Here is a 13,158-nt window from a genome sequence, read left to right as displayed (position 1 = left end):
AACTCAACTGTCTGACCCTATCTCCACTTGCTGTATTATCCCAAATTACTGATGACATCTAGATAGTTTTAGTCCAAAGCAAACTTTTGGATAGTTCGGTTTGTTAGTGTAAGAAGCCTGATCTCATTGAAGTGCTCTTTGAGAGACTATTAAATCATCCCCAATTGGCATAGATCAAAGTAATCTTCTGTACCTGGGAGCTTAGCCTCATAGTGTTCCCTGGTATAAGGCTATCTGGTATTCAGGGTCACTTGACCAACCTGAAGCTGACTTCTGGGTCTTAGACTCACAGGGTTTTGTTTTTTTTTTTAGGGTTTTTTAAAATTGAACTATAGTTGATTTACAATGTTATGTTAGTTTCTGGTGTACAGCAAAGTCATGCAGTCATATATATACATATACATATATATGTATTCTTTTTCATATTCTTTTCCATTATGGTTTATCACAGGATATTGAATATAGTTCCCTGTGCTATACAATAGGACCTTGTTGTTTATCCATTCTGTATATAATAGTTTGCATCTGCTAACCCCAAACTCCCAATCCATCCCTCCCCTGCCCTTTCTCCCCGTCGGCAACCACAGGTCTGCTCTCTATGTCTGTGAGTCTGTTTCTGTTTTGTAGATAAGTTCATTTGTGTCATATTTTAGATTCCACATATAAGTTATATCCTATGGTATTTGTCTTTCTCTTTCTGACTTACTTTGCTTAGTCTGTTAATCTCTAGGTCCATCCATGTAGCTGTAAATGGCATTATTTTGTTCTTTTTTATGGCTGAATATTGTTCCATTGTATGTATGTGTGTGTGTGTGTGTGTGTGTATACACACACCACATCTTTATCCATTCGTCTGTTGATGGACATTTAGGTTGTTTCCATGTCTTGGCCATTGTAAATAGTGCTGCTATGAACATAGGGGTGCGTGTATCTTTTTGAATTATAGTTTTGTCCGGATATATACCCAGTAATGGGATCGCTGGATCATATGGCAACTCTATTTTTAATTTTTTGAGGAACCTCCATACTGTTCTCCATAGTGGCTGCACAAATTTACATTCCCTCCAACAGTGTAGGAGGGTTCCCTTTTCTCCACACCCTCTCCAGCATTTGTTATTTGTAGTTTATTTTTGATGATGGCCATTCTGACCTATGTGAGCTGGTACCTCATTGTAGTTTTGATTTGCATTTCTCTAGTAATTAGCAATGTTGAACATCTTTTCATGTGCCTGTTGGCCATCTGTATGTCTTCTTTGGAGAAATGTCTATTTAGGTCTTCTGCCCATTTTCTGATTGCGTTGTTTGGTTTTTTGTTATTGAGTTGTATGAGCTGTTTGTATATTTTGGAAATTAAGCCCTTGTCGATTGCATCATTTGCAAATATTTCCTCCCATTCCATAGGTTGTCTTTTCATTTTGTTTATGGTTTCCTTTGCTGTGCAAAAGCTTGTAAGTTTGATTAGGTCCCATTTGTTTATTTTTGTTTTTATTTCTATTGCTTTGGGAGACACCTAAGAAAACAGTTGTACGATTTATGTCAGAGAATGTTTTGCCTATGTTCTCTTCTAGGAGTTTATGGTGTCATGTCTTATATTTAAGTCATTAAGCTATTTTGAGTTTATTTTTGTGTGTGGTGTGAGGGTGTGTTCTAACTTCAATGATTTACATGCAGCTGTCCAACTTTCCCAACACCACTTGCTGAAGAGACTGTCTTTTCTCCATTGTATATTCTTGCCTCCTTTGTTGAAGATGAATTGACTGTAGGTGTGTGGGTTTATTTCTGGGCTCTCTGTTCCATTCCATTGATCTATATGTCTGTTTTTGTACCAATACCACATTGTTTTTATTACTGTAGCTTTGTAGTATTGTCTGATAGACTCACAGCTTATGACTGTCATCTCTTCTCTAGAGACTCTTGATCCCAGGGAATCTACAAGATGTAGCAGTTGTTCCACTTGACATTATTCTACATTCTTTTACATTCATAATCTCAATTTAGCCTCGAAAAAAAAAACTTGATGAGGTATTATTTCTTTATTTTGCCAACAAGAAAAATGATCTTCAAAGAGATTAAATAATATGCTCCAAGTCACATAGCTGGTGAGTTGTGAAAAGGCAATTCAAATTCATGTTTTTTCCTCTGCTTCAGTGTTTCTCATTGGCTGTCCATCAGAATATATTGGGGAGCTTTAAAAAATACTGATGCCTGGATCCCAGCCCCAAAGATTCTGATGTAATGGATCTGGAGGAAATCTTGGACACTGGGATTTTTTAAACAGCTTTATTGACATCTAATTTATATAGCATAAAATTTACCCATTATAATTATAAATTCAATTATTTAAAAATATGTATTTATAGCATTGTGCAGCCATTACCATAATGTAGTTTTAGAACATTTCCGTCATCGCACAAATTTCCCTCCTACCAGTTTGCAGTCAATGCTTGCTTCTTTTCTGGCCTAGACAGCCACTAATCTACTTTCTATCTCCATCCATTTATCTTTTGTGGGCATCCATGTAAACAGGATCAGACCATGTGTAGTCTTTTGCATCTGGCTTCTTTAACTTCTCATAATATTGTTGAGGTTCATCTGTGTTGTAGCATGTTCTTTTTTATTGATGAACAGTATCCCACTCTGTAAACACTCCACATTTCGTTTATTCAGCAGTTGACGGACATTTGGGTTGTTTCCAGTTTGGGGCTATTATGAATAATGTCAGTGTGAACATTTGTGTGTATGCCTTTGTGTAGAAATATGTTTACATTTCTCCTAGGTATATTTCTAGGAGCCGGACTGCTGACTCATATGGTAAGTTTATGTTTAACTTTTTAAGAAACTGCCAAACTATATTCCAGTGTGCACCATTTTACAGTTCTACCAGCGATGATTAGGGGTTTCATTTTGCTAACACTTAGTATTGTCAGTGTTTTTAATTGTTAATTTGTATTTCCATAATGACGAATGATATTGAATATCTTTTCAAGTGCTTATTAGCCATTTGTATATTTTCTTTGGTGAAATGTCTATTCAAAATTTTTGCCCATTGTTTTCATCAAATTGTCTTATTAGTAGCTTGTAAGAGTTGTTTATATATTCTAGAAACAAGACTTTTACCAAACATGTGATTTATAAATATTTTCTCCCAGTCTTTGACTTGTCTTTTTATTTTCTTATTGGTGTTGTTTGAAACGCAAATGCTTTTAATTCTGATGATGTACAAGATATCAATTTTTCATTTTACACATTGTGCTTTTGTGTCATATCTTAGAACTCTTTGGTCAACCCAAGGTCATGTAGGCTTTCTCCTATGTTCTGTCTAGAAGTCTTATGGTTTTAGCTCTTGCATTTATGTCTATGATCCATTTTGAGTTGTTTTTTATCTATGTTGTGAGGTTTTGCATATCTTGATATTAATTGTTCAAGTACCATTTGTTACAGAGACTATCCATTCTTCATTGAATTGTCTTGGCATATTTGTTGAATGGGCACTGGAATTTTAAGTGTCCATGGTGCAAAGTTGAGATCCAAGCTGCCTGAAGGTGCTAGCATCTAGCATTGCTAGGTCTCCTCTGTGTTTCCACATTAGAGAAAGATCTTGATATGTTCTAGAATCTAGAACACTCTCCTAGCCTGATGAGAATCTTTGTGATTTTTCCTTGGATTTTTTTGCAAATGCTGTCACCATCTACCTGGAACAGATTATACAAAAGTGATCTTAAATAACTACAACCTACACTTATAAAGCTGTTCTATTATATCCTGCATGAGTCACAACTAGGTCTGCTTTTCCCATTAGACTGTGAGCTGTTCAAAGGCAAGGACTGTGTTTTAATAATGAAAACAATATTAACAGCTACCATTTTGAACATTTGTTCCAGTGCTATGCTCAGTACCTTATAGATTTATCTCATATAATCATCATTTTCCAAGACTTTTGAGAGGTGTTTCACAGAGGTTAAGTAACTTATCCAAGGTCACACAACCAATAAATGGCAGAGCCAGGATTCATACCATGGAGAATCTGTGTATAAAACCACAAAAAATAATCAAGCAAATATTTCTAGATAGCCCAGTCCTTCTCAGGAAATGGCTCCAAGTTCTCCAACCCATTGCAGACCAATAACATTATTGTAGCATGAAAAATGTATATGTAAAAAAAAAAAAAAAAGTATATGTAATCAACAGGGATGAGAAGCTGAGGCTGGAAGAGACTTCGGGCTTGGGTGGGTTAGGACTTTCCATATAGAGGTGCCACTAATAGGTTTTGTTTTTCTCTTCTGTTCTGATGCCAATTTGGAATTTTTACCCCACTGCGAGAGTGATGGTTCGTTTCATGTTTTACATGGCTGGTTTATTGTGCTCTTGACAGATTTTCCCCTACTCTTGACAATTGTGAGCATTGATCTTTTCTCTGGAGTGACAGGATATTACACTGAGACTTTGGGGAGGTTCGTGTTGCCTCTCACCAGCCATCCACAAATGCATGATGCTTGGTCTGTATTCCTCTATCACTGCTCTCAGCGCCTCTTCCTGGTGAAAGATGCTGCCTGTGCTATCCCTGACACTCCTGCTCAGAGCACATTTGCACAGCTGAGGCTAATGAGCTGGTAAAGCCGTGGGCGGGCCATAGCTGTGGTTGGATCTGGCCTTCTAGACTGTGCCTATCAAAAACCAGGGCAGGGCTCAGACCACCTCTTGACTTGGCTACTCGGGGTTTCATGTGGAAGAATGGAAGAAGCACTACTCGGGTCGTCAAGAAGTCTGCATCTCACCCTAAGCCTGCCTCTCTCTAGCTGCGTTACTTTGGTCAAATCACTTAATCTCTCTATAAGCTTTAGTTTCTGTATGTGAAATTGGGACTAGTTCCGTGTTTTCCAGTTGTTGGCCTATGTATTGCAAACCTGTAATATTCTCCAGTTAAATTGGGCTTAGTAGTCAATTAAGTTGGGGAGTCTTCTTTGGGAATTGGTCTGTCCTCCTGGAAATCTCCTACACCTCCTTCAAAGCCCTCCCCTAAACTTGGATTCCTCATGAAGCCCACCCTGATCATCCTCCCCAATGGAATTCATCCCTTTCTCTCTCCTTCTCCTACACTACTTTTCAAATTCTTCTACCGTAGTCCTCATTCCATAGTGCCCAGTTTATTTTCACATATGTCTATCCATCAACTACCTGAACTCTGAAGGCAAAGATCTTGCCCCACTCATCTTTGTGATACCCAAGACCTAACACAGATATGACATTTATGTAGTAGGTACAACATAAATGTTGATATGAATAACTAATAACTGTTATAATTGGCGATCTTGGGATGTGTTTACACTTAGCTGTGCACCTGTAGCCGTTTGTGTTGGTCATCCACACACCTTTCTTCCTTCTCTTCCTGGGGAAACAGCTTCTCCCCAGCTCCAATCCTATAATCGTGGTGGGGCTGCCAGTCACAGTACTCGGCCCCTCGCTCACAGGAAGAGCCATGATGTGACCCAGCCTGGCCTACTCTTTCACTTTGGCAGGTGTGTGACCTACACTGGGCCCATCGTGGTTCTTCTCTGAGATTTATTTCATTGCTGTTCATGGGTCCTTTATCAGATTTTGTTTTTATGTTAATTAATACTTTTAAACCACCTCTACATGGAGCCGCACATTTATGACAGTTAACCAAATTAACGTGACAGCACGGGAGCACCAAAATTCAAGAAAAGGGCTGTGACAGTGATGTTTACACATCCGCAGTATTATGTGCACAGATAAGTGTGACTTTGACTTTTTTGTGTGACTAATCTGGTAAGGACCTTTTCCATCACATTCTACTTGATCCCTCTGTGGTGTCTGATGCCTCCTCCTTGAAACTCTATCCTGCTCTGGTTTCTGTGACATAGCTCTCCCAGGTCACCCCTCTCTCATCTCCTTTGTGGACTCCTTTTTCTCTGGGCTGTGTCCTCAAGTGGAGAGGGAGAGAGTGTGTCTTGTATTTCGGGCCACAGAAGCAGGAGGACGTGAATTAGAAGCTGTTGGTGGCCGTCTTCCATCATCTGTGGAAATCTGTTTCCAGCAGGAGAGAATGAAGCCAGGCAGAACAGCGTGGAGTGGAGATGAGAGAGAGGATGGGGGAGAAGGTGTCCGAGTGAGTGGCCCCTGACAGTAGCAAATCCCTTAAGTCCAGCAGTTTCTCTCCCTCTGATTCTGTTAACCTCCAGTGTCTTTCTAATATACCCCCTTAATACTTAAGTGAGTTTGAGTTCCCATTACTTAACAGCCCAACTTTACTAAAACACAACCACAACCCATCCTTTAGATTATATCATTCTAGGAACATGATTACTGTACTGGCTTAGCAAAATGAAATAAAGACAAAGTCTAGGTCTCAAACAGGAAGGCAAGATTCCAGGGCCAGAAATGGTTTTTCCAGACCACAACTCAGGAAACTTGCACATTTTGCAATAGTTCTTTCTTCCTGGGTAGACTTTTAAAAATCAGTCTACCCCCTTCCTCCAGCATAGCCCTCTGAGAAACCTGCAGTCCTTCAGAAGGATTCCTATATTTGGATGCTGACTCAGCCAAAAAAAAAAAAACATTTTTTTTTTCTCCCCCAACTAATTGAATTCTACAGGCCCCACCGGTGACTGACAGTGTTCCCAACTGGGAGCACAGCGACTGAAGGCAGCAAGTTGCCTGCTGTTATTTTCTGCTTTGTTCTAGTTTAATTGCTTTTGTACCTGTGCCTATTACATGAATAACTACATGAAAACTCTACAGGACTGAAAATAGCACTTCAGATGGGATTATGTCTCCTCACAGTCTCCTCTTTGACTCTGTAGCTAGACAGGTGTTTTTCAGCAGAGGGAAAGATTTTTTTTTTTTAAGTTATTGTGAATCTGGGGGAAATGATGGCTACAATTCCACCTAGCCTATGCTACCCCTCTGGCATATTCTCCCATTAAAATGACAGGGTTCCACCACGAAGCCCACCAGTAAAACACTTCACATTTGATGATGGCAAAGGAGATAAAAGTTGTGTGAAAATTCCCAAGGGAAAAGTTGTCATTTCCTTAGTTGGATGGGGTTGGGTTTGCATAATGGGAAGCTTTGATTATAAACATGGTGCTGTGATATTTTTACATTGTCCCAACTTTCCTCCCTGTTCAAGCAGTAATAGCGATTGTGGTTACTATACTGTGGATCGGTCCACTCCTTCCCATTCTTCTTCTCTACTTGGGAACATGGGGAGGGGGTGACCCCCATAGCTTTTTCGTAAGCAGCTGTAACATAGGAGGCTTCCTAAAAAGTTGGCCAGTGGGAGGAACTGGTTCTCGTTCATCTTGCCACCAGGATCTGAGAGTCCATCTGAGAATGGAGCAGAGAGAGAACAGGCAGAGGACAGAGGTACAGAGAAAAACTCATTTGGGCTTCTGGATCAAGCCATGCCTGCATTCAGTCCATCTTTGGGCTTTTCATTTATATGAGCCAATAAATGCCCTCTTTTATTTTTGGTCATTTGCAACTGAAAGAATTCAAACCAATACTGATGATTCACTGTTTGGGTTCTTCCCCTATGAAAAAAGATCTTCCAAGGAACCATGAGAAGCATGAACAGCCACCTTCACCTCCACGCCCAGCCCTCAATTCCCAGCTTGTCCTCCTACTGCTGTTTGGCCTCATACCTGTGCTAACTTTGTTAACACCACCTGGGTTCAATTCTGAAACAACTGTTTGTTTTTTCTTCAAGGAGCCATCCAAGTACAAAGCATGGCAGAAGTTCTCAAAGTGTATGATACAAGAGGCAGCAGCAAGTGCAGCCCCTGCCTGGGAACTTGTCAGAAATGTACATTTTCAAGCCCCGCCCCAGATCTCTTGAGTCAGAACTTGTAGGGGTGGGCCCCAGAGACCTGTATTTTAACCAACCCTCCAGGGGACTTGAATGCAAGCTGAAGCTTGAGAACTCCTGGCATAGAGGGTGTCCACAGTCATTGTTGACTGTAGAGCAGACATGAGTAGCATTTATAATGAGAACATTTGAAAAAGCCATAGTAAGACCAGGATGGTGTCTTATCAGGAATGTTTCATGATACAGAGGCTGTAAATTTCAAGTGGTACAACAAGCAAATATGACAAGTGGGGAGACCAAAACAGGGTTAGGACTTAAAGAACCCCTGTACTTTTCTGCACAGCAATGCAAGGAAGCTGGGATCCTAAGAGAGGGGATGGAGATTTGGATGTTTCTTTTGTGGGCGAAATCACTTGTAGTTGCTTCATAATACTTTTCTCGGGCGCTCACATTTTGATATCATCTTAGATGGTTTCAGTCTAGTAATGTGGAAAGTTTGGGGGAGGTCATCATTTGCTGTCTGTGTAAAATAAATTTTGTTTCTGTCGTAACAGCAGCTTATCCAGCAGCATCCTACCTTCTAGGGCTGCCTGTAACCTGAAAGAAGCCAGGAAGTACCTCCTTTTCTCTTTTGATCCCTCAGAGTGCTTGGCGGCCTTACTCACTTAATGGATCACAGCACCTGGGAGGGGCGGTTTATTTCTGACCAAAGCCCATGTGTTTTAGCAAAACACTATCCACCGCCAGCACACCTCTGAGCCTGAACATTTAGAGTGAGCATAAAGTTGAGGAAAGAAACCCGCCCCCTCGGCCAGGGCGAGGAGTGGCCTCGATTTCTCTGCCTCCCCCCAATCCAGACTTCTTTCTAAAGAGGGCCACTGTGATAAGTGGCATTCTCTCCACCCTCGGGGACAGTCCTTGGTATTAATGAGTGGAAGCACAGTATTAACCTGGAGCCTAGAGAAACAGGTAACCTGGCCCCAGCTCCAAAGCCCAATGGCAGGTGGTGACGGCAGGACGGGTCCTGGGCAGCAACTCCAGGAGCAGCCTGGAATTGCCTTTTCTGAGGCTCTTTCCTGAAAATTCAGCCTTGCCTCTCAGGTTCAGAAAACGTACGGGAAGTAAAGGGTTTGTGGGGCACTCCGAAAACAGCACCTGTTGACGATGCCTCTTTCTGGAGGAAGTCTGTGTTTCATCCCGTCAGGTGCACTCTGGCCCATCCATCTCTCAGTCTCTCCCTCTGTTGCCGGATGATTAGTTGGTATTCAATAATGCTGCCTTTGTTCAATGCCTGCTGAATGAGGTAAGGCTCTAGGATGAAGACCAGTGCCGCCACACACACACGCGCGCGCGCGCGCGCGCACACACACAGCATGTCTTCTCAGCCATGAGGTTCATTATTTATTTACTTTTTAAAAAACTACAGCAACAAGACTGAGCGAGAAAAGCTTGCTTTTACTCTTTGCTGCAGCATCTGCCACGCTGCCCCATGTCAGCATGACTAGCGTCATTCCTGCCGCCTGCCCGCGCTGCTATCCATCAAGGCTCCTGGTGGGCTTTCCTCCCCCCTCAGGTGTGACAGCAGGAGCCCAGGACTTGCCACTGGGCAGACCTGAGTACAAACGCTGGCTCTACCACTTCTTTGGTAATTGATATGAGCAAGAAACATAAATCAGGTCAAGGGGGATAGACTCACCATGTGATGGGAGATCAGGTTGCAAAATTCAACAGGGTACTCAGCACCGCCTCCAGGAGCAAAGACCTGAAGGTGAGAGACTTAGATCAGGGGGGCTACTTGGAGGAAGAGTGTTCCGGGCACAGGGCACAGCTGGAGCAAAGGTCCTGAGGCAGGAGTGTGCCTGGTGAATTTGAGGAAGAGAAAGGAAGCTGGAGTGATAGAGTGGAGTGAGCAATGGGGGAGAAGTGAGAGAGGAGGTCAGGAGGTAACGGCAGGCTGGGATTAGCTTGCCATGAGAGACAAATGTCAGGACATTGGCTTTACTTTAGTGACATGGGAGCCACTGCAGGATTTCAAGCAGAGGTGTTAGGTGATCTGACCTGGGCTCTAAATGACTCATCCAGGCTGCAGTACGGAGAGCTGCCTGTAGGGGGCAGAATCAGGGAGAGAGATGGTGGGCTGGGCCAGGCTGGCAGCCGTGAAGGAAGAGAAGTGGTTGAATTCTGGATGTGTTTGGAGGTAGAGGACTAACCTGAGAGCTGGATGGACTGGATATGGGGTGTGAAAGAGAGAGAGGGGGGACGTCTCCAAAGCTTTTGTCCTGAGCAACTGGGAGAATGCAACTGTTTTGTGAGAATTAAATGGGACGCACATCCCATGGAGACTGGCACGTAGTCGGCACTCACTAAGTGTTCCCTTCCTCTGCAACAGCCTCTGGGTCACTCTGCTCCTTCCTCCTCACATGGCCTCCCAATGGGCCAATGGCAGCATCTTTAAGCCTCAGTCTCCTAATCTGTAACTTGGGGTCAGTAGAGCCAGGACTGTGCAGAGGATTACGTATGAGGAAGCATTTTGCAAGGGCTGGGGTTGGAGTAAATGCTCAGCAAATGTTGGCTTTTACTAAACAGAAAAAAAAAAATGTAGCCAGTTGTCGGGCACTTCAGCAGGAGTGATTTTGGCTGGTCTTCCCACTTCCTGTTCCTGTGGCTTCATTGGGGGCCTAATGAAGCTCCTTGAGCACTGGCCTGATCATGACGCCCAGCCGCTCACGTGCAGTGGCTCCCAGCTCACCCATGAGCAAGGCCGGGCTTTTAAGCAGCAGCTACAGGCCCACCACGCTCCACTCTCGTCTCCTCAGTAGCTGTTCCCCAACAACTTATGCTCAGTTCACCAGCCCATATGCTCATCTTCCCAACCGCTGCACGCATATTCAGGCCACAGACGTGGTGGTCCCACTGGGCTCTGGAAGGCCCCCTCCCTTCTCTTCTCGCCCCTCTGGGTGATGTCCTACTCTTCCTGTAGGACACAGACCAAATGCCACCACCCCGGAAAGCTATCTTCAGCTCCCCCAGTGTTATTTTTCCTACTCTGTGCTACCATGGTAGAGTGTACACATGTATCTTGTTGGACTGCTCCCACATCACAAAGTGTGGATGGTATTAAACTATTTAATAGGACACCGACCTATCAGATTAGACACCAGCCATAAGCAGCCGGTGCAGGACAGCTGGATACAGCCTTCCTGTACAGTGTCACGCATTGACTTGCCCACCTCCTCTCTTGCTTCTAAGGTCCCACAGGCTAGAGACCACCACTTATCTATACCTATTCCCCAAAGGGCTGTCTGACATCTGCTAGCCTCTCTATAGATATTTTCTAAACAGTCACAGGGAAAAGGGATGCAAAGGTCCTGGCTTCCTTTGAAATCACCGCAGCAGTAATTTCTCACCCCCGGTGCTGCCTGGATCAAAGAAGCCCTCCTCCCCTCTTGCCTTCTGGCTGCAGGAAGGCCTGTCCCCTTCCTCTTGCCTGATGCTCTGCTTCAATCAAAGACAATCAGATTGGAGCTGAACATGTCTCCCCAAAAGTAAGTTTTCACAAGTGATGAAGCCAAAACCTACAACATCCTCCTCTGCCATCCGTTCCAGAGAGTACACTTGGCCTTGAGTGCCCAGCGGGGCACACGTGTCAGGGAGATGGAGGTGGTTTGAATTTACTGCTTCCAGCTCAGCTCAGCTTTGGCAACTTCCGCTGCCCATTTTTCCTCACTTGTATACTCACCTTTTCTAGCCTGAACTTAAAAGTGGGTTTTGGAAATTTATTCCCTCCCCATCAGGAAAAACAAGCTCCAAACAGGCCAGAGTAAATTGGCTGGGTATTTGAATAAATGATAATTTTTCCTAAGTGGCCTCTCACACATAGCCAACATCCATGATTTTAGCCCAAAAATAAATAGAGGGAAAGTGAGAAAAATTAGATTAAAGAGCATTGGACCATCTACATAGACTTCCTCAAAGTTCAGGCTGGAAGAGGCCGTGGAGATCAGCTACCTCAAGGTTTCTCAAACTGTGTTCTGAGGAGCCCCAGGAGTTTCAAGCACCCCCATCAGGAGGACAGAAGGGGGAGGAGAGCAAGAGGGGCTCCAGGCTCCCCCAGCACCTCTCCAGCCAGCTTCGCTAAGGATCTGTGTGTTTTGTACAATGATTTGTTTAAATTGAGAGTCTTGTAGTTAAAAATGCTTACAAATTACTGTTCCAAGCCTAATCCACACATTTTACAAACGAGGAAAGCAAGGATGAAAGAGGTGAAATATTTTGCCGGGGCTCTCACAGTGAATCAGTGACGGAGTCAGAGCTCAATTTCAAGTCTTCTAATACAGGTACTTACCCCTCAGTACCCAGCTGCCTTGTGATATTCTACACCTGGAATTGTTGTCGCCTACCCAGTATTCTTTTTTCCCTTTTTCCTTCTTCGGTCCAGGGCCTCTGCTTGCCCTGCCACAGGTGGCTGAGGAGTAGGGTACTCCCAGAGCCTTTGGTACCAAGGACAGAGTGATTGGCCAGGAGCGGGTGTGAAATCCAAGCAGAGCCAGCCAGAGTCCTTTCTTAAGAGATAGTAATGACACAGAGAGAGAACAATGTCTGTCCATCTGAGACCGAGAGCACTAAAATCCCATGTAACTTAGAGCTGTTGGAAGCCCTGTTGCAATCATGGGGAAGAGTCCATCTGAGAATGAAATGAAGGCAAAGGAAAGCAAATCAGAGTCATGGAGAGAGATTCAGCAGATTCCTGAAGGCATTGTTTGAACCCTTGGACCCAGCCATAACTAAACCTTGTGCAACCTCTGGTCTTCTCAGTCAGGTGAGCCAATAATTCTTTTTTTTTTTTTTTCTTTAATTAATTTCGTTTCTATCTTTTATTGCAATGAAGTGTCATAACATGTGTCCTAAAGTAACTTTTATTTATAGAACATTTTATAGAATACCAAGCTTTTTTCATTACCCCAAGTCAGAGGTGGATGGAGCTATAACCCCTTCCTCCCAGAATTTCATCGCCTCCCTTCTGGCCACGAGGACACATGAAACCCAGGATGTCGCAACATGCCAGAGAGACTTATTTGCTCGATAGATGCTCTTTGAGAGCCCTCTAAGTGCAATTCCAATTTCCCTCACTCTTGACGTGAACTCACAGTCTAGCTGGCCAGAAGGTAGATGACTTGAGATTGTGGTAGATGTCTTCAAAATAAAGGGAAGAATACGCATGTATCAGTCAATGTCTGATCAGGAAAACAGGAACTACTGCAAGAGTTGATGACAGAGTGGATTTGGTTACAAATGGATTGGTTACAGTGGATTTGGACAGAGTGGGAATT

This window comes from Eschrichtius robustus, chromosome 10 (assembly GCF_028021215.1).
Source record: "Eschrichtius robustus isolate mEscRob2 chromosome 10, mEscRob2.pri, whole genome shotgun sequence".
In the NCBI taxonomy this organism is placed as follows: domain Eukaryota; kingdom Metazoa; phylum Chordata; class Mammalia; order Artiodactyla; family Eschrichtiidae; genus Eschrichtius; species Eschrichtius robustus.
This window is presented reverse-complemented; position numbering follows the sequence as displayed.